General features: G+C 38.0%; 1 long non-coding RNA gene across 1 annotated transcript in view; it reads left to right on the plus strand.

Moving 5' to 3' along the window:
- The window catches only part of LOC103603186, a 24,081-nt gene extending 9,572 nt beyond the window's left edge, over positions 1 to 14,509 (plus strand). The window contains exon 2 of the long non-coding RNA XR_551590.1: positions 14,310 to 14,509. This is a non-coding gene — a long non-coding RNA (uncharacterized LOC103603186). The remainder of the gene's footprint in view (positions 1 to 14,309) is intronic.
- Positions 14,510 to 26,370: the final 11,861 nt, after the last annotated feature.

Below are 26,370 nucleotides of genomic sequence, written 5' to 3' on the forward strand. Positions count from 1 at the left end.
TTTTCATCTTTTCAGGGACATTTAAAGCAGGAAGTGCATAAATAAAATTAATGGCATAACTCTCCAGACACCTGTCAAAATCTTGATGTGTTCAGTTCCTCTAACTGGCATTGTATATTCAGAGTAAGTTTCGCAAACAGCAGGAGCACAGGCTGCACGAGAGCTGCCTGTTAAATAGGGGCAATCTGCTGTAATGGAAGTTCTGTCAGCAATCCTTTATGGTTATGGGCATCACTAGCCAGTCTCACAAACCCACCTTCCTCATTCTTACTTCTTACACATATACACATACAAAGTTTTAGGGCCTGTTTTATGACATTACTAGCCACTGTAGTCTTATTAAGTGGCTTTACTTAGAACCAAAGTAAAACAACTGTGTTAGTTAAGATAATACCAGCTTATATAATAAACAAACCCCAAGATGTGTAATAGCACAAAAAGAATAGAATTTTAGTTCTTAGTCATTTAAAGGAGAAAAATAGAGTGCCTGGTACCTGAGCAACTCTTTCAAATGGAGATTTAAGTAGCTGGGCTCCTTCCATCTCACAGCAATTTAAAAATATGTGACTTCCAAGATCACCCTGTTTAGCTTCATTAAGCTGATAGAAGAGAAAAAGGCATGAGGAAAACATGTAGATATTTTAGGGGGCCAGTCTCAGAGGTGGGGTAGCACACTTCTACTCATGTTCCATTGGCTGGAACTCATCTGACAGAAATCCAATAGAGGCTGGGAAATGTAGCCTCCCTGTGCGACTAGAAAGAAGAAACAGGCTTGTGGAACAGCTAACCTGTCTGTGCTCAGCAACCTGTAAGGTTTAGAAACTGCAATCATCAATAATTGTACAGAGGATAAGAGGATGACCAAAGGTGGAAGCAGATGCAAGGCAATGGAGAAATTATAAAATGTAACAGAGTACTTCATAATGATTTTTATAATTATATTGATCTCATGCAGAATGAAAATGCTAATTAGTTTTGCAACTATTGACAAATTAAACATAGCCACAGACAATGCTGGGCCCCACTATTAGAGACAGCTGAATTATGACAAACACTGAAAGAGAAGTTGGTTCATTTACTTGGCTTTTTAATCTAAACTGGGGTGTAGTCCTCACTACAGTTCTTAGTAAAGATAAACACCACTTTTTGGCTCAGAGGGAATTTGGGTGGGTGGGATAGAAATGCACTTCAGCCATCCATTCATGTATACCAAGTGCATTTCTTAAATATCTTCTATATATCAGATACTGTACTTAGCCTTGGAGATACAGAAATTAGCAAGACAGAACCTCTGCTCTTAAGACCTCACATTTGTGTGGAAGAGCAAGCCTGTAAACCAATAACTTATGATCATAGTTACAATTCTATGAAGATATAGTTTAGTATATTACATCTGTCTAGGCATATCAGGAAAGACCACAAAGACGAGGTGCCATTTAATCTGGGTCTGAAATTATCAGCCTTTCAGGCAGGGAAGAGAGTTTAGATAGCTTTAAACTCATGGTCAGCTACATGAAAAAGTATGCCAGCTGAAGGGTATGAAGGAACATGGCATAAGAAGAAACAGGAAGTTTTTTTGCATGCCTGGAAAATAGAGACTTTGTAACAGGAGGTAGAGGACTGGGGAAGCCAGTTAGAGGGCAGTGACTCCAACCTCAAGGGCACATGGAATAGTAGATTGATGAATGAGGTCCTAGCAGGGGAAAAGAGTGGATTCTGTCCCTTCTTGTCCACTTCTTCACTGTCAGCACTCTGAGTCTTCAGTAGCCTTCTAACTGCAGACCAGAAGGCACTCCTCATTACCACCATGGTTACCCTTTCTGCACTATATGTGTTCCCAGGGAGCTATAAAAGGGATAGAGCTACAAAGATAGAATTTGTAGAAATAAGATAAGTGCAGGAAAGTAATAAAAGAAAGCAAACTTTATTAACTGTGAATGTAAGTTGGCCTTACGTAAATATAACAGAGCAAGGTATCTTGCTATTGAGCAGTCCTTACTTCATAGTTCAATTTCTGCTTAAGATCTCTTGTTTCTTAACATTGCATATTTCAGAAAAACAGGATGGACAGAGTCATGCAGATGAGAAATAGTATAGTGTGTGTTATAGTGTATACTACCTATAGTAAATGCAAGAGGAGAGAGATGAATCGAAGAAGGAATTGTTAAACAAAAAGGAACCAGATCTTAAAAATTTGGAAAATTCTCAGCCTATTCATATTACAAAAAATGAGAAATCATTTTTTTTTCTGCAGAGAACACCAAAGGTGTAGCTAAACAATTACTTCATAAAGAGATTACCTGTGGATTTATCAGCCATTTTAGCAGAAGTCAGGAATAAAAGATGGATTATACCAGCAGAGATCCACCAGTTTGGACTGAAAGGGACAGAAATGGGACAAAATGAAGGAAGGTTTTCAGACTCTGGGATTCTATAGGATTGGGCAATAGAGCTCTTTGGCTCTGACTGTTGACACACCTTATCCTTCAGTTAAAGGGAAGAATGATCCTATCAGCAATTCAGAGATTAGCAGCTCTGCCAAGGCCACCACAGGTCCAGAGCTCACAGAAGGCTGTCTCCTCCTTGGTTTCAGAGGGTGGAGCCACCTCCTGGATTTCAGAGGGCTAAGGTGCCCTTGCTCAGTGCTTCAGGGGCAAGGCTGCCACCCATGGCTGAGGGGGTGGGGCCACTGTCCAGGGGTGAGGGTGTGGGGCTACTACCCCGATGGGCCTAAAAACTTGGGCAACCACCCCGGCACGTAGGGGCAGAGCATCAAGGCAAAGAGGACCATTTTCTTAAGGCTTAATATCTAATGGAGTTTGCCTTGATAGGTTTTAGACTTATTTGGACATGTCATCCCCTTATTTCAAATTTCTCCCTTTTAGAGTGATAAGGTCTTTCCTATGCCTGTCTTACCCTTGTATTTTGAAAGTAAATGACTTGTCTACTTAATATCTAATGGAGTTTGCCTTGATAGGTTTTAGACTTATTTGGACATGTCATCCCCTTCTTATTTCAAATTTCTCCCTTTTAGAGTGATAAGGTCTTTCCTATGCCTGTCTTACCCTTGTATTTTGAAAGTAAATGACTTGTCTGGTTTAATAGGTTCACAGCTAGAGAGGAATTTTGCCTCCAAATGAATCATACCTCAAATCTAATCATATCTGATTTAGATGATATTTAGATGAAAGTTTGGACTTGGAATTGATGCTGGGATAGGTTAAGACTTTTAGAACCGTTGTGATGTGGGATAGTATTCTAGCATGCCAGAATAATATGAATTTTGGGGGGCTAGAGGGTTGAATATTATGGGCTGAATTATGTACCCCCTAAATCCATAAGTTGAAGCCATATCTCCCAGGGTTACTATATTTAGAGATAGTGCCTTTAAGAAGGTAATTAAGGTTAAATGAGATCATAAGGATGGAGCCCTAATCCGATAGTACTGGTGTCCTTATAAGAGAGGAAGATACACCAGAAATGCCCTCACAAAGAGGAGAAGCCATGTGAGGTCATAGTAAGAAAGCAGCCAACAGAAGCCTCACCAGAAACCCACCCTACTGGCCCCTTGACCTTGTACTTACAGCCTCTAGAACTATGAGAAAATAAAAATTTCTATTGTTTATGCCACCCAGTCTGTGGTAATTTTTTATGACAGCCTCAGCTGACTAATACAAACATGCTCAAATATGACTGATCACTTATGCAATAATAATAATTGCAATCATAACATTTACTGTATGTCAGATAACATTTCAAGCCCCATATGTACATTATTTCATTAATACCCTTAATAATCTTTTATTTAACAGATTAAGAAAATCAGGTCAAACAGAAAATCTACTGGATCTCCAAGCAGTGGAGAGCTCAATATTATTGAACTACGGCATGGTTCCTTGTCACCCTCTTGAAAGAGCTTAAAGGGCTTCAGTTTTATTGTCTGTTAAGTGATGATGTGGTTGTACTGCCATCTTGAGAGGGTTATTTGCATGGTTTAATTAAGGTGATTAAAGGGACACGAAAATCAGCTACATTGTATATTGATAAAATAACAAAACCACTATCTGCACTTTAGCCATGAGGATCTTCTTCAGCATCACTATCTTTTTTTGTGACCTTCTATTGCTACTCACACCACTGATTTTTCACAAGACTGTGATCTCAAGACACTGCAACACCTTTGTCAAAGTATCTTCCTTTTAAATCCTGATAAATAGGTTTTTGTTCTGACTACTGACTTAGAAAAAAGATTTGAACATTAGGTTGTCTTGAATGGCATTCTTTGCAGATTGTGGAAAATTGGATTCCTCATGATTCACTGAGATTGCACTTGAAAGTTAATAACAGATAGATAATTGTGAAAATTTATTTGTAAATAAAGGGACTGAACCATATAAGAAATTTCCAGGTCTCAATGTCTTAATATATTATATTAATTTAAATCATGTTGAGTTCCTTGTTTTTTCTCCTTTCTGTCTTTGTAGAATGAAATACTCATTTTCTCTAATATAATTCTACTTTAGTATCTTTTAATTAACTACTAGGACATAGCACTTTTCAAAAAATTCCCTAACAAAGTCTAGCTGTCCCTCTTTTCTTATATAACAATAGTTTTTTTGTTTGATCGTTTTACTTCAGATTGAACTTTAGTTTAGCAGTATGTCTTCTATGTTCAAATATTTCAGTTTCTGGGAAAATGAGTCATAAAGTAATCAAATAAGTTTAACAGTAAGAAACACCTTTCAAGACTATAATGTAGATTTGGGTTTTTTTTCAAAAATGCACATTATATTTAATCCCTTTATGACTCCAGAATATGTATTCATTAGACAACTAGGTTTAGATAGTTGTTTTTGCTTTTACCAAATAAATATGATCAGACTCCTCACAATGCATATTTGCCCCCAATCACTATGTATACAAAAATATTTAGAATTTAAATATTCCTATTTTAATGCAAATATTAAAAAAGTATTTTTAGTTATTGTATGCATCATGGTTTATTTTATTGCACTTTTATATTGCTTCTTCCTGAGTCTGTGAATCTAGGTCTTTTTCTATACCTTAACTATAGGAGAGTCACAGAATGGAATAAGAGAAAAAAAAAAAAATAGGTCATAATAGGATGTTCTACCAGGAGCCCTTTCTTTTTAGCCCAGGATGGCTTGACAGTTCCATGTCTGAGCTCACTAGTAAGGATGAGAAAAAAAAAAGGGCGGGGGGAGGCATGCTGTTATCCCAGTTGAATGTAATGTCCTTATAACTATAAAATTATTAGGACATTTGAAGTATTGAGATACTTTATCACATATAATGTGTGATATAGCCCTTTTGTAATGTTAGTTGCTAAAAATATCTCCCAGGAATTTATAGGTCACAAATATATACATATTTTGTTTGCATATTTTGTGTCTAATCTTTTAAAAAAAGTATATTTAAAACAAAAACAGATAACCAGTATTGATGAGTATTAATCACTTGGATTTTTGACATGGTTCATCATAGAGACATTAATTATAAAGCAATAGTATAAATTTTTGGAAAATCAAAAGCAGAAAATCAAACTTCAAATCTCAGAAAATAGAGAACATTTTACTTTAAATGGACAGCATTGTTATAATGATGGATTTATTCAGCAGACAATAGCTGTATTACCAAGGCAATCTGAATTAATCTGAAATTGAATCACCCCTTGTACAAATGTTGAAGATATTGGAACAACTTTACATTAAGACATACAAATATCATGCTATAAACTTTAAATTGAATTCAAAATAAATTGAACTCTTTGCAGTCTTATTTTTATTGTTTTACCTTTTTATCCCTTTCTTTGTTGCAAAGAGCCAAATTATAGGTTTTTTCAATGTCTGAAAGTGTATACTAAAATATCTAATATAAATATCTGCAATGAAAGATATCTGAATTTTTTAGTTATTGAAAAGTATTTCCTTCTCCTTTAACAGAGAAAGTTTCATTTTTATCATACTCAGCATGGAATTGTTTACAGTTTGTGACATAATGTAAAAGACATAAATCCTTGACATCAAAGTTATTAGTCTACTTGTCAGTCAAAATCAATTAAAGAAGATTCAGAAAAGTTGGCATTTATCTGATGGACCGTCAGAGCTCACATTAGTCATTTGCAGGCTCTTTCTAAGAGACTCATTAGCTTGTCTGTTTGCAAATGACTGCCTCTGTCTGGGCATGCTGCCTTCAGGTTCTGTTTTGCTGAAGGATAGTGTTCTCTTGAAAGACAGCCATGTTGATCAGCATAAAGCAATGCAATAGGAGTTGAAAGTCATGTGCAGGCCAAAAAATGATTCAAAGAGAAATAAAACAAGATTCAGTTACCAATTTTAGCTATTTATTAAGAGAGTTGGCATTTTCAGGTGGCTGAATCTATTTTTCTCCCCAGTCTTTACATTGGCCAGGAAGAACTGTTACACTCCTGACATTCCCCCACCCCTATCCCCCATCCTTCCCACAAAGGCTTCCTACATCCTCACAAAATTTTTGGTGCCTGATGGTAGACCAGCACTATACCCCCATCAGATTTCTGCCCGGTGTAACATACCCTATATTGTTTTCTCCTGTTACTTTCCCACCAGTGTCTGAAAGCAGAGGGAATAAAATTCATTAACACCAAGGAATATGTTTAGAAATGGCTATTGATGGGTTTCTGAACAGTCCTTATGCAACTGGTGGACAAGGACGCTAGAGACTAAGGGTTAGAGGCTTTTTTAGGCCTCGCAGAGGAGTTTGGGTTTAAACTGAGGACTTTGAGGAACCCAGTGAAACAGTGAAGTGACATGTTAAGAATAATTTTAGGAGGATCCCTCTGCAGTGATATGGAGAATAGATTGGGAAGAGGTAACTAAAGGCAAATAAACAGTGTAGCAGAATATTGTGGTTATATACGAGTACAGTGTATTAGTCTGTTTCTGCTGCTTATAACAAAATACTTGGAAGTGGGCAATTTATAAAGAAAATGAAATTTATTGCTTACAGTTTCAGAGGCTGGATGTCCAAAGACCAGGGAACACATTTGGTGAAGGCCTTGAGGGTAGCTTTACAGCAATGCAGGAGTCTCACCTGGCAGAAAATGGTGAAGCAGAGAGAGCAGAGAGACTAACTTCTCATGTGCTCTCCTTTTATAGCCCTCAGAACCACACCCATGACCACCATTATTAATCCATTCACTGTGGCATGGTCCTAAATCTGATCACCTCTTCAAGGCCCACCTTGCAATTACCATAATAGGATTTCCCACCCTCTAAACAGTCACAGTGGGGATTAAGTTTTGGGGGAACATTCAACCCAAGGCATTCTGCCCCTGGTCCTCCAAAACTCATGTCCTTTTCACATAAAAATACATTTATTTCATCCCCAAAGTCTTAACTTGTTTCAGCTCAAAAGTCCAAAGTCCCATCTGTGAATTCAAAACAAGTTATCTGCTTCTAAGATACAATTGTGGAAAAAGCATAGGGTACATAATCCCATTCAAAAAGGGAGAAAAAGGCCAAAAGTAAGTGTAATAGGTCCCAAACAAGTCTGAAACCCAGCAGTGTAGGCATTGACTTTTATAACTGGCGAATCATGTACCTTGACTCTATTTTTTTTTTTTTTTTTAAAGATGACCGGTAAGGGGATCTCAACCCTTGGCTTGGTGTTGTCAGCACCACGCTCAGCCAGTGAGCAAACCGGCCATCCCTATATGGGATCCGAACCCGTGGCCTTGGTGTTATCAGCACCGCACTCTCCCGAGTGAGCCACAGGCCGGCCCTACCTTGACTCTATGTTTGATGTCCTGTGCACACTGGTGTGAAGTTTGGTCCCCCAAGTTCTCAGGCAGCTCTGCTTCTGTGGCTTTCCTGGTCTTACTCAGGTGATGCTTCACCTCTTGCAGACTGGCATTGCAAGCTGGTGGTAGCTCCACAGGTCTGGTGTCTCAATGACAGTCCTGTCACAGCTTCACTAGGCATGGTGCTGATGGGGTTTCTCTGCTGCAACTCCAACCCCACCTTTCCACTCGGCATTTTTCTAGCAAAGTATCTAGGTGGTGAATCCACCCTTGTGACAGATCTCTTCCTGGGTCCCCAGGCTTTTACATACATCTTTTGAAATTGGAATGATTTCACAGCACTGATATTCTGTAAGCCTGCAGACCTAACACCACGTGCTGCTGGTCTAGCCACACCTGGGGCCAATTTAGCCCCAGCTGGAGTAGTTAAAACAGCCAGAGTGCTGGTGCTCTAAGCAGCTACCCAAGGTGATCCTGTGTAGTAAGCCCATGCAGGGCACCTCAGGCCTGTTCCCCAATACCGTTCTGTCTCCCTAGGACTTTGGGCTAAAATGGACAGGTTGGCCCCAAATGCTTCTGCAGTGCCTTCAGGGCCTTTTCCTCCTCCTCTCTATACTCCAGGCCAAAAGTAAGTGTAATAGGTCCCAAACAAGTCTGAAACCCAGCAGTGTAGGCATTGACTCTTATAACTGGCGAATCATGTACCTTGACTCTATGTTTGATGTCCTGTGCACACTGGTGTGAAGTTTGGTCCCCCAAGTTCTCAGGCAGCTCTGCTTCTGTGGCTTTCCTGGTCTCACTCAGGTGATGCTTCACCTCTTGCAGACTGGCATTGCAAGCTGGTAGCTCCACAGGTCTGGTGTCTCAATGACAGTCCTGTCACAGCTTCACTAGGCATGGTGCTGATGGGGTTTCTCTGCTGCAACTCCAACCCCACCTTTCCACTCGGCATTTTTCTAGCAAAGTATCTAGGTGGTGAATCCACCCTTGTGACAGATATCTTCCTGGGTCCCCAGGCTTTTACATACATCTTTTGAAATCGGAATGATTTCACAGCACTGATATTCTGTAAGCCTGCAGACCTGACACCACGTGCTGCTGGTCCAGCCACACCTGGGGCCAATTTAGCCCCAGCTGGAGCAGTTAAAACAGCCAGAGTGCTGGTGTTCTAAGCAGCTACCCAAGGTGATCCTGTGTAGTAAGCCCATGGAGGGCACCTCAGGCCTGTTCCCCAATACCGTTCTGTCTCCCTAGGACTTTGGGCTAAAATGGACAGGTTGGCCCCAAATGCTTCTGCAGTGCCTTCAGGGCCTTTTCCTCCTCTCTATACTCCCTTTCTTTGTACTAATCTTAGCACCATTACATTTTTCTTCTGAAAATGCTCTCTGCTTTTCCACCACATGGCCAGGCTGCAAATTTTCCAAATCTTTATGCTCTGCTTTCCTTTTAAATTCTGATGTTACATCAAACCTTTGCTGCAATATCTCAGCATAGGCTGTTACAACTAGCCATGTGGCTGTCTCAATGCTTTGCTGCTTAGAAATTTCTTCCATCAAACATTCTGGTTCACAACTCTTAAATCCCACCTTCAACAATGTCCTAGGGCATGGACACAGTGCAGCCAAGTTCCTTGCCAGGTTATAGCATGGTTGACCTTTTCCCTAGTTTGAAAAAAACTTCTTATTTCAATCTGAGACCTCCTTAGAATGGTCTTTACAGTCCATATTTTCATAAGCATTCTGGTCACCACCATTTAACCAATCTGTAAAACATTCCAAATTTTCCTTGGTATTCTTGCCTTCTAAACTTTCACCAACATCTAGGCTTTTTCTAGCCTGTTCCTCCAAATTCCTCCAGCCTCTCCTCAGCACCCAGTTCTAAAGCTGCTTCTACATTTTGAAGTTATTTGTTATAAGCAACACTCCACGTCTTTAGTACAAATTTTCTGTATTAATCTGTTTCTGTTGCTTATTAAAAAATACTTGCAAGTGGGTGATTATAAGAAAACAAAATTTATTGTTTACAGTTTCAGAGTCTGGGATGTCCAATGTCCAGGGAACACTTTTGGTGAAAGCCTTGATGGTAGCTTTACGGCAACGAAGAAGTCTCATTTGGCAGAAAATGATGGAGCAGAGAGATTAACCTTTCATGTGTCCTCCTTTTAAAGCCCTCAGAACAACACTCATGACCACCATTTTTAATCCATTCACTGTACCATGGTCCTACAATCTTCAAGGCCTCACCTTGCAGTTACCATAATAGGATTTCCCACTCTCTTAACAGTCACAATGGGGATTAAGTTTTGTGGGGATATTCAACCCAAGGCAAATAGTAATTAGGGTTTAACCTATAAGACTAGCAATAAAAGTGGAGAGTAACAGATTTGAGAAATATCCCTGTGATAAATTGATAAAATTTTGTAACCAGTTGTTATTCAGGAGGGAAAGGGAGGAGACTAGAATGATTCCTGTGTTCTTGCTTTAGACAATGATAACACAAGAGGAAGCACAGTCTCATTTAGAGAAAGGTGACCTTGAGGAGCCTTTTAGACAGCCTAGAGGAAGCATGCTGGAACTCAGGGAGTCTTAACAGAGGAAAAGATTTGAAAGTATCTATGTCATTGGATTTCTGTGTTAAATAAGATAACGCCATAGCATGATTAACACAGTGTCTTAAAGTACATGCTCAGTAAATAGTAGCTGTTGTTTCTTGTGGTAGAATGGTGAATGTGGATAGTTGGATTAGTCTAGAATAGGATGGAAGTTTGTCTCCAGTACTGGATCATATGGACAAGGGATTGAGAGAGAAAGAATTCAAGTTATAGGAAAGGAAAGTTAAAATGATAGGCCCTGGGAACTATGCTACATCAGAAATTAAAGGAAAAAAGGCTGCTAGACTACAGGAAAAAAGAGTGGCTATTCATAAATATATCTTGAATGTGATGCATTCTTGCTTCATAAAAATTAGTTATATTGCCAGGTCCACCTCTCACCTTTTAAAAACACACCTGTTTGATTTATATTTGGCTCATTTGTAATTGTTGCCTCAACATAAATGCATTTTATATTTGTGATTATGTACAAATACTATACTTGCTAATCGGTTATATTCTCTTTGCTTCCTCAACTTAACCTTGGAGCCAAACAATAAGAAATTTCAAACTGTGCAATGCCTCTGGCAAAAGATTTTTCTTCATTTCGTCATATGAACTATATGGCCATTGACAAAACCTGAGGCAATTAAACACAGACATGTAAAGGACATCCCCAGATGATAGCAGGACACCTTTATTAGGAAGAAGTGAGGCCAACTGCTCTCTCCTTGCAATGCAAATCTTTGTGATGGCATTGAGGAACTCAGTAGCAGGTAAAATGGATTGTACCTGCCTGGATGGAGGCAGAAATGCTCATGGTGGTGTTGTAAAACAAGCTCCTAAACAGCAAAGAGACACTGAGCTGTCTGCAGGGAAATGAAAAAGAACTGCAAATTAAGCATGGCTTAGTTATTCACTTTTTCATATTAGTGTCTCTGACTCCTGTAAATGCTGTTTAGGGTTTTCACGTGCTCAAAACTGTCATTTAATCTGTAATAATGTCATTACATATTTGAGAGTCATTTTGAAAACTTACTGAAAAGGATCTGACATCCATACCATAGAGTGTATGTCAGGGGACATTGTTGCAGTTTATTTTTCACTGTGAGTTTAATCGAAATCACCAAGTATCTAATTTATCATGAAAAATGAAATTCCAGGAGTTCTTTTTTTTTTTTTTTCTTCTCTGCAGTGTTACTAAACAATCTGGGTTCTGTGAGAAGAAGGAATGGTTCACGTGGAAAATATTTAATTGCCTGCATTCTTATGACAGGAGTGCTCTGAATCTAAAATAACATATAATGAAAAGCAGTGGAGTAATATTGCCAAGAAACCTCTTCTTACAGGTGATTGGCTAATCCCCAAAGGCTTCTATACTCTGTGTATGAGCCACAGTGGAAGAGCACTGGGCTAGTGGTCAATCCTAAAACTAGGCTGTGAAGCCTAGTCCTACAAGAATTTAAAATCCTTCCTTCCATTCTAATTTTTTCTCCCTCTCTTCTTCCCTCCCTTTCTTCCCTGATCACTTCTAAAGTGTTTACTATGTAATAGCAGCATCATGTTAAATACTGAGATGCAATGATAAAACATACTAATGCCTTGAAAGGGACCTAAAGGAAGATTGAGTGGGGGTCTAATTGTATGATTCAAACCCCTTCCAGTTCTGATATTCCATTCTTTTCTTCTGTTCAAATTCTTTTCACACTGTCACTCTTTGATTCCTTAGACGTATTGAATCTTTAATACAAGATTATATAGCTGGGTTGCAAGGGTCATTAATATATTCAATAAATATTTACCGAGCCTTACTCTGTGCCAAGCATTGTGCTAGGGACCATAGTAGAAATAAGGAAGCAAGGAAGGGTTGAGTACTAAGCCAAACCCTGAAGGAGTAAAAGGAGTATGGCAGGCAGGAAAAGGTGTAGACCTGGTGCTTAAGAGGAGAGTGAAGGGCACACGAAGCAATAAATAGTGTGTGCTCTCAGGAATGGAAATTGTTATTTGTGGACTTGACAATTATCGGGCATCCTTGCAGCACAAAGCGTAAAGAGGGGCAGAGTAAGGATAGATGACCTTGAAGTTGATGCAGAGAAGAAGTCATGAAGACCCATACAAAAGATTTGGGGCTTTATCCTGAGGACATGGAGGAGTTTTAAGCAGGTCTGGCATGATTAGATTTGCATTTAGAATAATAATGATTTTTTTAAAAAAATACTTTCTTCTCAGAAAGGAGTTGAGAGAAAGAGGTGTAGATCAGACATTTATAAATTAGTTTCTTCCAAGGAACATAACTTTATGTTTTAGGTGTGAATCTTAGTCTCAGGGGTTTTAAAATTTACTTTTTGTAGTTCACTTAATTTGTATTCTGAATTTGTATTTCCACAGGCTGTAAAATATTACTTAGGCCACTGGTGGGGTTCAGACTCTCACTCAGCTCTGCAGGGTTGTGACATAATCCCCAGGATTTACAAAGTGCCGTATTGTCACAGCATACAGGAATACGGACAACAGTCATGTGTCCATGCAGATATTATAATATCTATGGTTTCCTCTGTATAGTTCCTGTAGCTTCAGAAATAGAGACTGGGACTATTGGCTGAGGCCCTGCAAATTTGTCGAAGTCTTATAGCCCCTTGGCCATTCTTCTGGGTAAATGCTTCCTCCTGAGGACTCTGGGCACCTGGGCTCAGGATATGGACTCCTCCTCCCACTCTTCCCCTCTGTTCAGCTGGAACACTTCAGTCTGAGGCTGTTTTCTTCCTCAGTGTTTCTTCCACTCTGCTTTTTCTAGTACTCTTTTATTCTTCCTACTTGTTAGCAAACATTTTCAATTCTCCTAAGTTTGCAGGTTAGGCTTTTGAAAAACAAAAGCCAGAAAGAACTGAACTCTACTTGGGCTGACTCTACAGCTGAATCCATTCTCCAGGGTGTCAGGGACCTCCCCCGAGGCAGTAAGGTGCAGAGCAGGCAGCCCTCCTGCACTGCTTAAAGTCATGCATGAGGAACACAGAGGAAGAAAAACCCGAACAAAGCAAAGTAACTGTCCTGGTTCCCTCCCTTACTTTCTAGGCTGCTTACAGAGTCTCCACTCTCGATTATCTTAATCATTTCCTTCAGTATCCACTGTGCTGGTCTATTCATATGCTGCTTCAGTTTTCCAGTCTTCTCTTGCTGCCGCCACAAGCTACCCCCAAAAGCCCCTGGACAGTACAAGCGGTCTTCAAAAAGTTCATGGAAATATTTATATTATCTTCTGATTCTATTTTTTCTATGAACTTTTTGAAATACTATCGTACTGCAGAAGCTCACTCAAGCACACATAGAGGACCAGCACTCCCTAAAACTCAGTGCTCACCAAGTCTATTTTTAGTTTCCTCATCACTGAGGGGATTGCACTATGTCATAGCAAAAGTGCTCTCTTATTTTTTAAAAAAATTAGGATTCTTGGGCTCTCTTGATTATTTCCCCACTACCACTGGAAATCCTTCTTCCCTACCTGTTCTGTTTGTCACTAGCCAGTGCAAAATTCTAAAGAATGTAAATCTCCACTTTCACACCTTCATTTGGCAAAAAGATGTGCTCAGTATCGGGATGGGAGCCTGTATGGGAACTCCAAAAACTGTGCGGTAGAAAGTTCTATTGCATTATCGCTGCTGTAGTTCAGCTATTTTATCAACTAAATAGGCCTATGCGCTTACCTGAAACCTAGCTATGAAATGGTTTTCTATGGAGAAATGAGTCTGTGTAACCACATTCCAAATTCCTTACTCAAGTCCAGGACTGCCTATATTTAAGATTCTCTGAACAACTCTATGGATTTAATAATGATCTTACCTATGTATGTACCTTGCCATGAATAAGAAATAGATTATTTTTGCAGTTACTGAATATGCTTTCTTCATTTTCCTTTATCAGGAGAGTGTCCAATAAGTCAATCTACTTCACAGTTTAAATTGGAGCATTACCTTTTAAGACCAAGATACGAAGATCCACAAAAGAGTTTTTGCATCCTTTGGTTCAGTTATCCCATTTCTAAAAATCTATCCTAAGAATACAATCCCAATATGGAAAAAGCTTTGTTTATCAAGACATTTATTAAAACATGTTTATCAGAATAACAAAGGACTGGTTTAGTAACTCTTTCCCAAAATGGGATAGTAGAGTAATGGTCATGAAAAATATAGCACTTAATGAAATATCATGAGATCACAATGATGTTTAGGAGACAATGATACAGGGGCTTCTGGTCAAGATGGTGGAGTAGACGGTTCCTAGCATTGCTCTTTCCTACAAATCAACTAATTTGCAACTATTAAAAAGCAACAACAGGAGGCCTGAGTGCTGCATCAGAATAGGCAGGAGTTGTACGCCATGGGATCACCAGCCCAGGCCAGTGCTGGCCCCCAGAGAGGCCTGATAAAATAGACTTTAAACCAAAAACCATAAAAAGAGATAAAGAAGGACACTATATAATGATAAAAAGATCTATCCATCAAGAAGACATAACAATTATAAACATATATGCACCCAACATCAGAGCAGCCAGATTTATAAAGCAAACACTATTAGATCTAAAGAATGACATAGACACTAACACCATAATAGCAGGGGACCTGAGCACCTCACTCTCAACATTGGACAGGACATCTAGGCAAAAAATCAATAGAGAAACACAAGATCTAAACAACACTTTAGACCAATTGGACTTGGCAGATATCTACAGAACATTCCATCCAACAACCTCAGAATATTTATTCTTCTCATAAGCACATGGAACATTCTCCAGGATAGACCACATATTAGGTCACAAAATAAGTCTCAATAAATTTTTAAAAAATGGAATTATTCCATGTATTTTTTTAGATCACAATGGATTAAAATTAGAAATCAACAACAAACAAAACTCTGGAAACTATACAAACACATGGAAATTAAACAACATTCTATTTAATGACATATGGGTCCAAGAAGAAATTATACAGGAAATCAAGAAATTTCTTAAACCTAATGAAAATAATGACACATCTTATGAAAACCTGTGGGATACTGCAAAAACAGTATTAAGGGGGAAATTTATCACATTAATTGCTCACTTCAGAAAAATGGAAAGATGGCAAGTAAACAACCTAACACTTCATCTTAAAGAACTAGAAAAAAGAAGAACAATTCACACCCAAAGTTAGTAGATGGAAAGAAATCATTAAGATCAGAGCAAAACTGAATGAAACAGAAACTTGAAAAATGATACAAAAGATCAATGAAACAAAAAGTTGATGTTTTGAAAAGATAAATAAAATCAGCAAACCTTTAGCAAGGCTAACTAAGAGGATACCAGACCCAAATAACAAAAAATAGAAGTGAAAAAGGTGATATTACCATTGATACCTCATAAATACAAGGAATCATTAGAGACTACTATAAATAACTATATGCCAACAAATTTGAAAATCTGAAGGAAATGGATAAATTTCTGGACACATACAACTACCGAAACTGAGCCAAGAAGATATAGGAAATCTGAATAGACCAATAACAATAAAAGAGAGTGAAGCTTTACAGGGCCGGCCCGTGGCTCACTCGGGAGAGTGCGGTGCTGATAACACCAAGGCCCCGGGTTCGGATCCTATATAGGGATGGCCAGTTTGCTCACTGGCTGAGCGTGAAAGAGAGTGAAGCTTTTATCAGAAGGCTCCCAACAAAGAAAAGCCCAGGACTGGATGGGTTCACTGCAGAGTTCTACCAAACCTTCAAAGAGGAATTGATACCTATTCTCTACAGACTATTCAAAAAGATTGAAATAGAGGCTATACACGCTAACTTATTCTATGAGGGAAACATCACCCTGATACCAAAACCAGACAAAGGTACATCAAAAAAAAGAAAACTACAGCCCAAATCTTTGATGAATATATATGCAAAAATCCTCAATAAAATATTAGCTAACCGAGTACAGCAACACCTACACAAAATTATACACCAGGATCAAGTGGGATTCATCCCAGGGAGGCAAGGTTGGTTTGACATGTGCAAATCAATACATGGGATACACCACATCAATAAAAGCAAAGACAGAATTCATGTGATCACCTCTGTATATGCTGAAAAAGCATTTGACAAAATTCAACATAAGTTCATGATAAAGACTCTCTGCAAGTTAGGTATAGATGAAAAGTATCTCAACACAATCAAAGCTATATAAGATAAGCCCACTGCCAATATCATCCTGAATGGGAACAGGAACTAAGAACAGAAACTAGACAAGGATGCCCACTCTCACCACTCCTATTCCACATAGTGTTGGAAGTACTAGCCAGAGCAATCAGAGAAGAGAAGAAAATAAAGGGCATCTAGACTGGAAAAGATGAAGTTAAACTGTCCCTGTTTGTGGATGACATGATCCTCTATATTGAACAGCCTAAAGCTTCTACAAAAAAACTCTTTGAGTTGATAAATGATTTCAGAAAGGTGCAAGATACAAAATCAACACACAAAAGTCAGTAGCATTTCTACACTCCAACAACAAACATGCAGAAAAAGAAATCAAGAAACCTAGCCCATTTACAATAGCCACCAAAAACAAAAACAAAAACAAAAAAACTTAGGAATAAAGTGAACCAGGATGTGAAAAATCTCTATGAAGAGAACTACAAACTACTGTTACGAGAAATTAAAGAGAACACAAGAAGATGGAAAGATACCCCATGCTCTTATATTGGAAGAATTAACATTGTGAAAATGTCCATATTACACAGAGTGATCTACAGATTCAATGCAATCCCCATCAAAATTTCAATGAAAATTTCTCCAAAATGGAAAAAGTATCCAGATATTTATGTGGAATAACAAAAGACAACATATAGCCAAAGCAATCTGGAGCAAAAAAAATAAAAATAAAGCTGGAGGCATAACACTACCTGATTTTAAACTATACTATAAAGCTATAATAACCAGAACAGCATGGTACTGGAATAAAAACAGATACACAGATGGATGGAATAGAATAGAGAACCCAGAAATCAACCCATACCCCTACAGCCATATGTATGATCTTTGACAAAGGCACCAAGTCTACACACTGGGGAAGAGACTGCTTCTTCGGCAAATGGTGCTGGGAAAACTGGATATTAATATGTAGGAGAATGAAACTACACCTGTACCTCTCACCATATACCAAAATTAACTCAAAATGAATTAAAGAATTAAATATACATCCTGAAACAATAAAACTCCTTAAAGAAAACACAGGGGAAACACTTCAGGAATTAGAATGGGTACAGACTTCATAAATACGACCCCCAAAGCACAGGCAACCAAAGGAAAAATAAACAAATGGGATTATATCAAACTAAATGATTCTGCACTGCAAAACAATCAACAGAGGGGAATAATAACCAACAGAGTGGGAGAAAATATTTGCTAAATATACATCTGACAAAGGATTAATATCCAGAATATACAAGGAACTCAAGCAACTTTACAGCAAAAAAATAAATAACCCAATCTAAAAATGGGCAAAGGAGCCAAATAGGCATTTCTCAAAGGAGGATATATGAATGGCCAACAGACACATGAAAAAATGCTCAACATCACTCAGTATTTGGGAAATGAAAATCAAATGCACTTGAGTTACCATTGCACTCCAGTTAGGATGGCTAATGTATTGAAAAGACTGAGAATAATAAATGCTAGTGAGATTGTGGAGAAAAAGGAACTCTCATACACTGCTGGTGGGACTGCACAATGGTTCAGCATTTATGGAAAAAGGTATGAAGGTCCTGCAAAAAATTGCAGATAGTTCTGCCATATGACCCAGCTATTCCACTATTGGGAATATACTTAGAGGAATGTAAATCATCAGCCGAAGTGATACCTGTACTCCTATGTTTATTGCAGCAATATTTACAATAGTCAAGATTGGAACCATCCCAAACGTCCATCATCAGATGAGTGGATAAGGAAACTGTGGTATATCTACACAATGGAATACTACTTTGCTATAAAAAAGAATGAAATACTACCATTCACAACAACATAGATGGACTTAGTGAAAATTATTATTTTTTTTTAAAATTTAATTTTATTTTGCCAATAAACATTGTGGTTGATTATTGTGGCCAATTACCAAAACCTCCCTGTCTCCTCACTCTTCCCCTTCCCTCCCTACAATGTCCTTTCTATTTGCTTGTTATATCAACTTCAAGGAATTATAATTGCTGTGTCTTCTTCCCTCCCACCCCCCGGTTGTTTGTGTATTTATTTATTTATTTTTAGCTCCCACAAATAAGTGAGAACATGTGATATTTCTCTTTCTGTGCCTGACTTGTTTCACTTAATTCTCTCTAGGTCCATCCATGTCATTACAAATGGCAGTATTTCATTCTTTTTTATAGCAGAGTAGTATTCCATTATGTACCACATTTTCCCTATCCACTCATCTGATGATGGACATTTGGGCTGGTTCCAACTCTTAGCTATTGTAGTGAGTGTTGCAATGAACATTGGAGAACAGGTATACCTTCGACTTGATGATTTCCATTGCTCTGGGTATATTCCCAGCAGTGGGATAGCTGGGTCATATGGTAGATCTATCTGCAATTGTTTGAGGAACCTCCATATCATTTTCCATAGAGGCTGCAACATTTTGCAGTTTCACCAACTATGTGTGAGAGTTCCTTTTTCTCTGCAATCTCACCAGCATTTATCATTCTTAGTCTTTTCAATACTTTAGCCATCCTAACTGGAGTGAAATGGCATCCCAAAGTGCATTTGATTTGCATTTCTCAAATGCTGAGTGATGTTGAGCATTTTTTCATATGTCTGTTGGCCTTTCGTATATCTTCCTTTGAGAAATGCCTATCTAGCTCTTTTGCCCAAAAATATATAAAATAAAACAAATCAGGCACAGAGAGAAATACCACATGTTTTCACTTATTTGTGGGAGCTAAAAATACATAAATAAATATACAAACAAATAAATGGAGGGGGAGTAGAAGACACAACAGTCAACAATTCCTTGAACTTGTTAAGACAGGTGATCATATATGGTGTAGTAAACATCATCTTATACATATGATGTATAAGAAGAATGGATAAAGGGACACAAAAATCAACTACGGGAGTAGAAGACACAACAGTCAACAATTCCTTGAACTTGTTAAGACAGGTGATCATATATGATGTAGTAAACATCATCTTATACATATGATGTATAAGAAGAATGGATAAAGGGACACAAAAATCAACTACATTGTATATTGAGAAGATAAAATAAAATGAAATAAAAAAGAAGAAAGGAAAAATAAGTAAATAAATAAATAAATCGATCTAACCAACAGTGAAAAAAAAGGAAAGACAATGATACCATAGAATATCTGCAGTTTTATTTATGATGTGATACAGTTAAATTTTAATTTTAAAAAGAATGAAAGGATATACTTCAAAGAAAGCTGATGAGTTATTTTAAGAGATTATTAATTAGTGTTTTCCCTCTTTACCTCCATTTTCTAAATATTTCCTTACTGTATTTATAATTATATAAATAATACACGAATAAATGTTAAAAATATTATAATCAACTAATAGTCACTAGTAACAAATAACTGAGTTATCTGATTAAGGAGCACTGGAAACACTGGGGCCTAGCAGTTGCAGTAAAATACGTTTACTACTTATAGAGAAGTATACCAGTCTCTTACATTTTCCCAAAATGTTCAATCCTGCTGTAATATGAGTGTTCCTATCATTGCTAAAGTAAAATAATGAATTGGTAAACAAACATAAACAAATAAATAATTAAGAGTATGGTTTTATAAGTTTTACCACTGGCTTTTAAAAAAAGTGATTACAACAAACACATTAGTACTAAGTTGTTTTTTTTTTTTTTTGAAATAGTAAATTTTCTTTTAGACAAAAAAAAAGAAATAATATTAGTCTAAAATTAGCAGGAATAGCTATAACAATTTATTCAGTGAGAATATTACCTTTACACGTGTATATGGGAGTGTCTGTGGATGTGTTTACACATGGAACTATTGTGTAAGAGTTAGTCATATATAGGGGATTTAATATAAGAAGGCTTCAGTGAAGATCTCTATGAAAAACAATATACTTTTTTAAGTTCAACAGAACTTATTCCAATGATAGTCCTGTGGCTTATGAGCTGAGAAATCTTAGATAAGTCACTGAGTCTCCGTGACTCTCAGGTTCTTTCAAAATTGGAGTGAGAATACCTACTCTGTTTTGCAATGGCTAAATAGGATGATGACTAATTCCTGGGAACTATTAATAAATAGTAATTAGTTTATTTGTTGAAAAGACAACAGAGCCCATTGGTTAAGAGCAGAGACGCTGGAGCTCAGCTGCTTGACTCTGAATCTCAGTTCTGTCCCTTATGTGCTATGTGGCCTTAGTCAATTTACATCAGTTTCTTCATCTGTAAAATGTAGTTGATAAAGAACATTGGCCTCATCAGGATTGTTAAGATGAAATGAATTAACACATATAAATTGCCTACAGAAGATTCTAGCACTAAGCACATTTAGCAGATGTCGAGATGAGATACAGATAAAGGGAAGTAATATTTATTGAGCATATTACACACCAATTATTGTCTTTCACCTGTTATTTACTTTACCTCATATAATCCTTACAGCAATCCTGAGGGGTAAGGATTTCTTTCCCTATTTTCCAGTTCAGGAAACAGATTTAGAGAGCCGCCATCTCCCCAGTAGCTTAATACAACCATCTCAATTATTCAAATCCTACTCTCTCCCTTTTCTCTTGTTGTTAGATTGATTCTTCACTTAAGAAATAGATATTATGTGGGTTAATTGATATTCTTTACCGTGTTTTCTCAGTCTATTTTACGAGAAGTGCTGAGATCATTGGGAGAATCTTTGGTCTTATACCCTTGTCTGATCTGTATTCACAGGGCCCATAATACTTGAAACCCACAGAGAAAGTATAGAAAGAGTAATTTATTAAAGATAAATTGAATCTATGTAGAGTGCCCCCACCTGTTCACAATGCTACATTAAATCATTTCTCAAATTTGTTCCTTTATCTTTGGAGGCAGTATGTGCCAGGCACAGAGCTTGTTGCTGAAAATGTAAGGTAAGAAAAAAAGGTAAGATCCCTCCTTGAAGACATTTACAATCCAGCTTGAAAAACAGATGTTAAAAAATCTGAACATAAAATATAGAACAGTAAGTAGTGATATGTGCTGTAATAGTAAAAAATGGATGCTATGGAAAGAATATCTGTGGGGACAGAGGGTAGTATAATTTTGAGAGGCAGTAAGGGGAGGGTTCTCAGTGGTGGTGATGTTTAAACTGAAGACTGAGGAATGAAGAGAAGGCAGCTGTGAGGAGGTGGGCAGGGAGTGTAAGTGAAGGAGGTGTCTCGGTTGCCTGGGCAATTACACCAGCAGAGATATACAGTACACTGAAGTTATATTTTGGCTGAGGGTGGAGCAGGTGGACTAAATTACTATTAGAAATTGGTTAAATAGCCCACAAAGTAGAATGCCATGTACATAGTTATGTGTAGTGATTTTTGTGCACATTAAAAATAGATGTTAACCATATTAAAAAGGCAAATCCACATTCAGGTGTCCCAGTATTCAAATCAATACACCTTTTAGACAAATTACAAATCTCTATATCTCTGTGGAAAGGGTGAAGAACTGTAACCTTTTCCATTTTGCTTACAAGGCTTACTCCATTCTGTTTTAACATTAAATCTTTTTCTTGTCAGCATACATAGAGGTTAACTGAAGTGGAGGAGTGGCCTCTTACTGTGGCATTGTTCCAAAGCCTCCATTTAGAACAGTGGTCATTAAATGCCAATATGGTAAAGTTTCATGGAGTGATTCTTATCTGTGAACCAAATTGATTCTTTTAAGGGTACCCAGATCAAAGGATGGACACTGCAAAGAACTTCCTCATTTCACTGCCCTTTTGGGCTCCCCATTTGCTCTGGTCTCAAGGTCTCTATTTGCCATAAGTGTGCTGCTTGGAAGTGAAGGAGTTTTGTGTTTTTTAGCTGTTCTTGAAGGGACAAGCTACCAAAGTTTCTGTAGATGAAACTAATCTCTTTATCTTCTATAGCTGACTTGTGAAAGCAACTGTCCCTACAAAATTCAGGGGTTTCCAAGGCCACCATCAGTTTTGACAATTTGCTACAAGAACTCACAGAAATTACTAAAAGTTGTAATACAGTTAAGGTTTTATTGGTTAAAAATACAGATTAAAATCATCCTATGGAAGAGACAAGGGAAGAGTCCAGGAGAGTTCCACGTGTGAAGCTGCCACTTGTTCTCTCCCAGTAGAGTCATTGACAGCACTAGTTTTTTGGAAATGATGTATCACAATATGCATGGAGTATGGCCAACCAGGGAATCTCACCGGAGCCTTGATGTTCAGAGTTTTTATTGGGACATGGTCATATAGACTTGGTTGACTGCCTCCATGGTTGACCTTTAGTCTCTAGCCCCATTGGAGGCTAGAGCTGATACCTCCTGGACCAAAGCTCCCACCGTAAATCACATTGTTAGACCATCAGGTCTGGCCCAAGGCCCACAGGTAACTAAAGTCATTATTTACAGGAAGAACATTCCAAGGGCTTAGAGGTCATCTCTCAGAAGCCAAGAGAAAAGGCAAGACCTCTCTTTGGGTAAGGTTAATTCTCAGTTTAAAAAATTTTATTTTTTAATTGACAAATAACAATAGTACATATTTATGGAGTATGATGTGACATTTTGGTAATGTTTACAATGTGAGATGATGAACTCAGGCTAATTAACAAATCCATATTTTCCATTTGTCATATGACATATTTGTCATTTTTAATAATGAAAACATTTAAAAGCTCCTCTTAGCAATTTTGAAATATACAGGACACACAGAGACTGAAAACAAAGGGACAGAAAAAGATGGTCTAGGAAAATGGTGATGAAAAGAGATCGGAGGTGGCTATGCTTAGAAAAAATTAGGTCTCAAGTCAAAAACTGTAAAAAGAAATAAAGAAGGTCATTATAATAATGAGGTGAATTCATCAACAGGATATAATGATTTTAAATATATATGAATGCAACATTGGAGTACCTAAAAGGTTGATTCTTTAGTACATAGTCCTGTTCCAAAATTTCAAACACTTAATAACACTTATATACAGAAAAGCTATAACAAGCTTTTTTAAAAATAATCTTGCTAAGAGAAGGGCAGCATAACATGTGTTCATAGTCATTTCCCTTCCCAGTATCTATAGTTGGGATATTTCTAATTGCTAGAATTGCCTGTCATACTGCACTGTAAACCACCTGTTTTTGTTCTCTTATAGGAAGAATAATCATCTAGGCAGAGCAAATACATTGTGTAAAGGCTAGAGGTAAGAAAAAATTTGAGGAACTAAAAGAAACCCAGGATAGAGTGCATATTGCTAGGCCTAGGGTTCACAGACCCCTCAAGCCCATTGTACAGACTGGGTCACGAACCCTTCTCATGCAGGTGCATGAGCTAGGTAATAGGAAGAGATCCTGGGAGCTGTGGGTAAAAAATTAATAGGCTTTATTCAGAGCTAGGAGCAGCCACCCTAGTGGCTTCCTGGAGCATCTGGAGAAGCACGGTGTATCAGAACTGTTAGTCCTTTATACTTAGGCCTATAACCGAGGACACCTGGGTGCCCATATGCACTTACATTAAATAGTAACCAAGGAACACCTGGGTGCACGTGGCTATTTACAACAAGTGCTCGGCAAGATTCTGATCATCTGAGGGGCCCTGACCATTTTCTTATATTTTCCCCACAGAGTGTAGTACATGGGGTGAGGGTGGCCCCAAGGTTGGCAAGATCATAAAAAGATGAATTAAAGTGCTTAAATTAAATTCAAAGTGCAATGTAACTCCTTTGGAGGGCTTTGAGACGTGGCATGATCAGATTCAGTTTTGAAAATAATCAATGTGGCTGCTATGTGTGATATAGTGTGCATATGCTGTCCCCACAAATCTCATGTGGAAATCTGATCCCCAGTGTGGCAGTGTTGGGAGCTTTTTGGGTTGTGGGGGCAGATTCCTCCTGAATAGATTAATGCCCTCTGGGAGGGGGTAGTTAGTGAATTCTCTATTAGTTCCCTCTAGAGCTGGTTGTTTAAAGGACACTGGCACCTCCTCTCTCTCTCTCTCGCTTTCTCTCCCTCCCTCCCTCCCTCCCCACCCCTCCCTTTCACCATGTCGTCATCCTGTACCCACTGGCTGCCACTTTCCACCATTAGTGGAAGCAGCCCAAGGCCCACACCAGGTGTAGCTGTCCCAGAATCATGAGCCAAATAAACCTCTTTTCTTTATAAATTACCGAGTCTCAGATATTCTGTTATAGCAACATAAAAACGGACTAATACAATGTGCTTCTTTAAAGTCAAACTTTTCTAGGCTAAGCATGATCACTTGAATGATGGTGCCTATCTCTTTATTTCACTAACCCCTTTTTAGTTTCCTATACAGAACTGGTTTATTGAACCTTGCCAGATTTAACAGTTATTTATCCATCTTTACTTTCAAATATGATTTTGTTATTCACTAGTTAATAATTGGCCAATTTAGAAGGCCCATTCTGAGGCCTTCTTTGGTTCCACTCAGAAGTTCTCTGGTTGATTTTTTGACTGAACCAGGTCTTCCCTCTGGTACCTCCTTCATTAGTAATTGTAAGTTGAGAGCTCATGAGTGGGAAGCTTCTTTCTTATGTGGTATTATTCTGTTGTCCCCTGAGTGGCCTTTTTCTGTCCTGTTGTATGCCAAGCAATTCATTACTTTTTCTTTCCAGGATTCACTCTCATAACATGCCAAACCAAGTCCCAAACAGATGTCTCTTTTTTCAGATGTTAGGCAAAGTATTTTTGGCTAACCAGTTTTTAGTGGTCCACAGGGGCTAACAGATTTTTTTTTTCTCTCTCTCTCTTATTTTTAAAGCTTCTAAAAAGAAATTTGTTCTGTGAGGGAATCCAGATTAGTAATCAAGAAACTAACGCTACTCCAAAAACAAACCAGCCATCAAAAATTTGGGTTTAAAGCCACTTGTGAGATTCTGAAAAGTTACATCATTTTGTAAATGAGCTGACTTTAGCACTCTTTAAGAGCCAGTGTCTCCAGGGGGCACTGCTGGTAACATTGCAAAAGTAGTTAAGAGAATGTGGTTGCCATCATCTAGGCATCCACAAAATAAAGGATAGGATATAGTGATGGACACACTTGCAAAGTGTCTGGTCACTAAATCAACAGGAAAATGTTCTTAAATGAATAAATATATGCCATTGTTATCCTCATGTAAAGATGTCAAGTACTCATTTTTGATTATTTTCTTAGAGAATGTGATTGTTGTCACGAGACACTTAATTCCTTGAGATTTAAACAGCCCATCAGGAATGTACCTGGATATGAATTTCCTGTGGTTGCTGTGACAAATTACCACAAACTATTTGGCTTAAAACAACAGACATTTATTTTCTTACAATTCTAGAAGTCAGAAGTCAGTTTTCCTGGGCTGAAATAAAGATGCCGAAGCTTTGGGAGAGAATCCACCTGCTTTCCTTTCCCAGTTTTGAGTGTTGCATTCCTTGGATTCTATGGCTGCTGGCTCCTTCCTCCTTCTTTAAAGCCAGCCCAGCAGCTTAACACTGTACTTCAATCCTTAGATCACTATCTTCTTCACTAATCAAATCTCTCTTTGCTTCCCTCGTAAAAAGACATTTGTAGTTACATTTAGGGTCTACCTGGACCTTCCAAAATAATCTCCCCTTCTCAAGATCCTTAATTTAATTACATCTGCAAAGTCCATTTAAAGTAACATTCAGGTTTCAGTGTTTAAGACCTGGATTTCTTTAAGGCTCATGATTCAGCCTACCACAGCCTCATAACAGCTCTGAGTCCTTACCTTACCTGGCTCACAAGGTAGTGACAATTAAGAGAAAGTGTGTGGAGGGTTT

The sequence above is a fragment of the Galeopterus variegatus genome, unplaced genomic scaffold (genome assembly GCF_000696425.1).
Source record: "Galeopterus variegatus unplaced genomic scaffold, G_variegatus-3.0.2 Scaffold4490, whole genome shotgun sequence".
Lineage (NCBI taxonomy): Eukaryota > Metazoa > Chordata > Mammalia > Dermoptera > Cynocephalidae > Galeopterus > Galeopterus variegatus.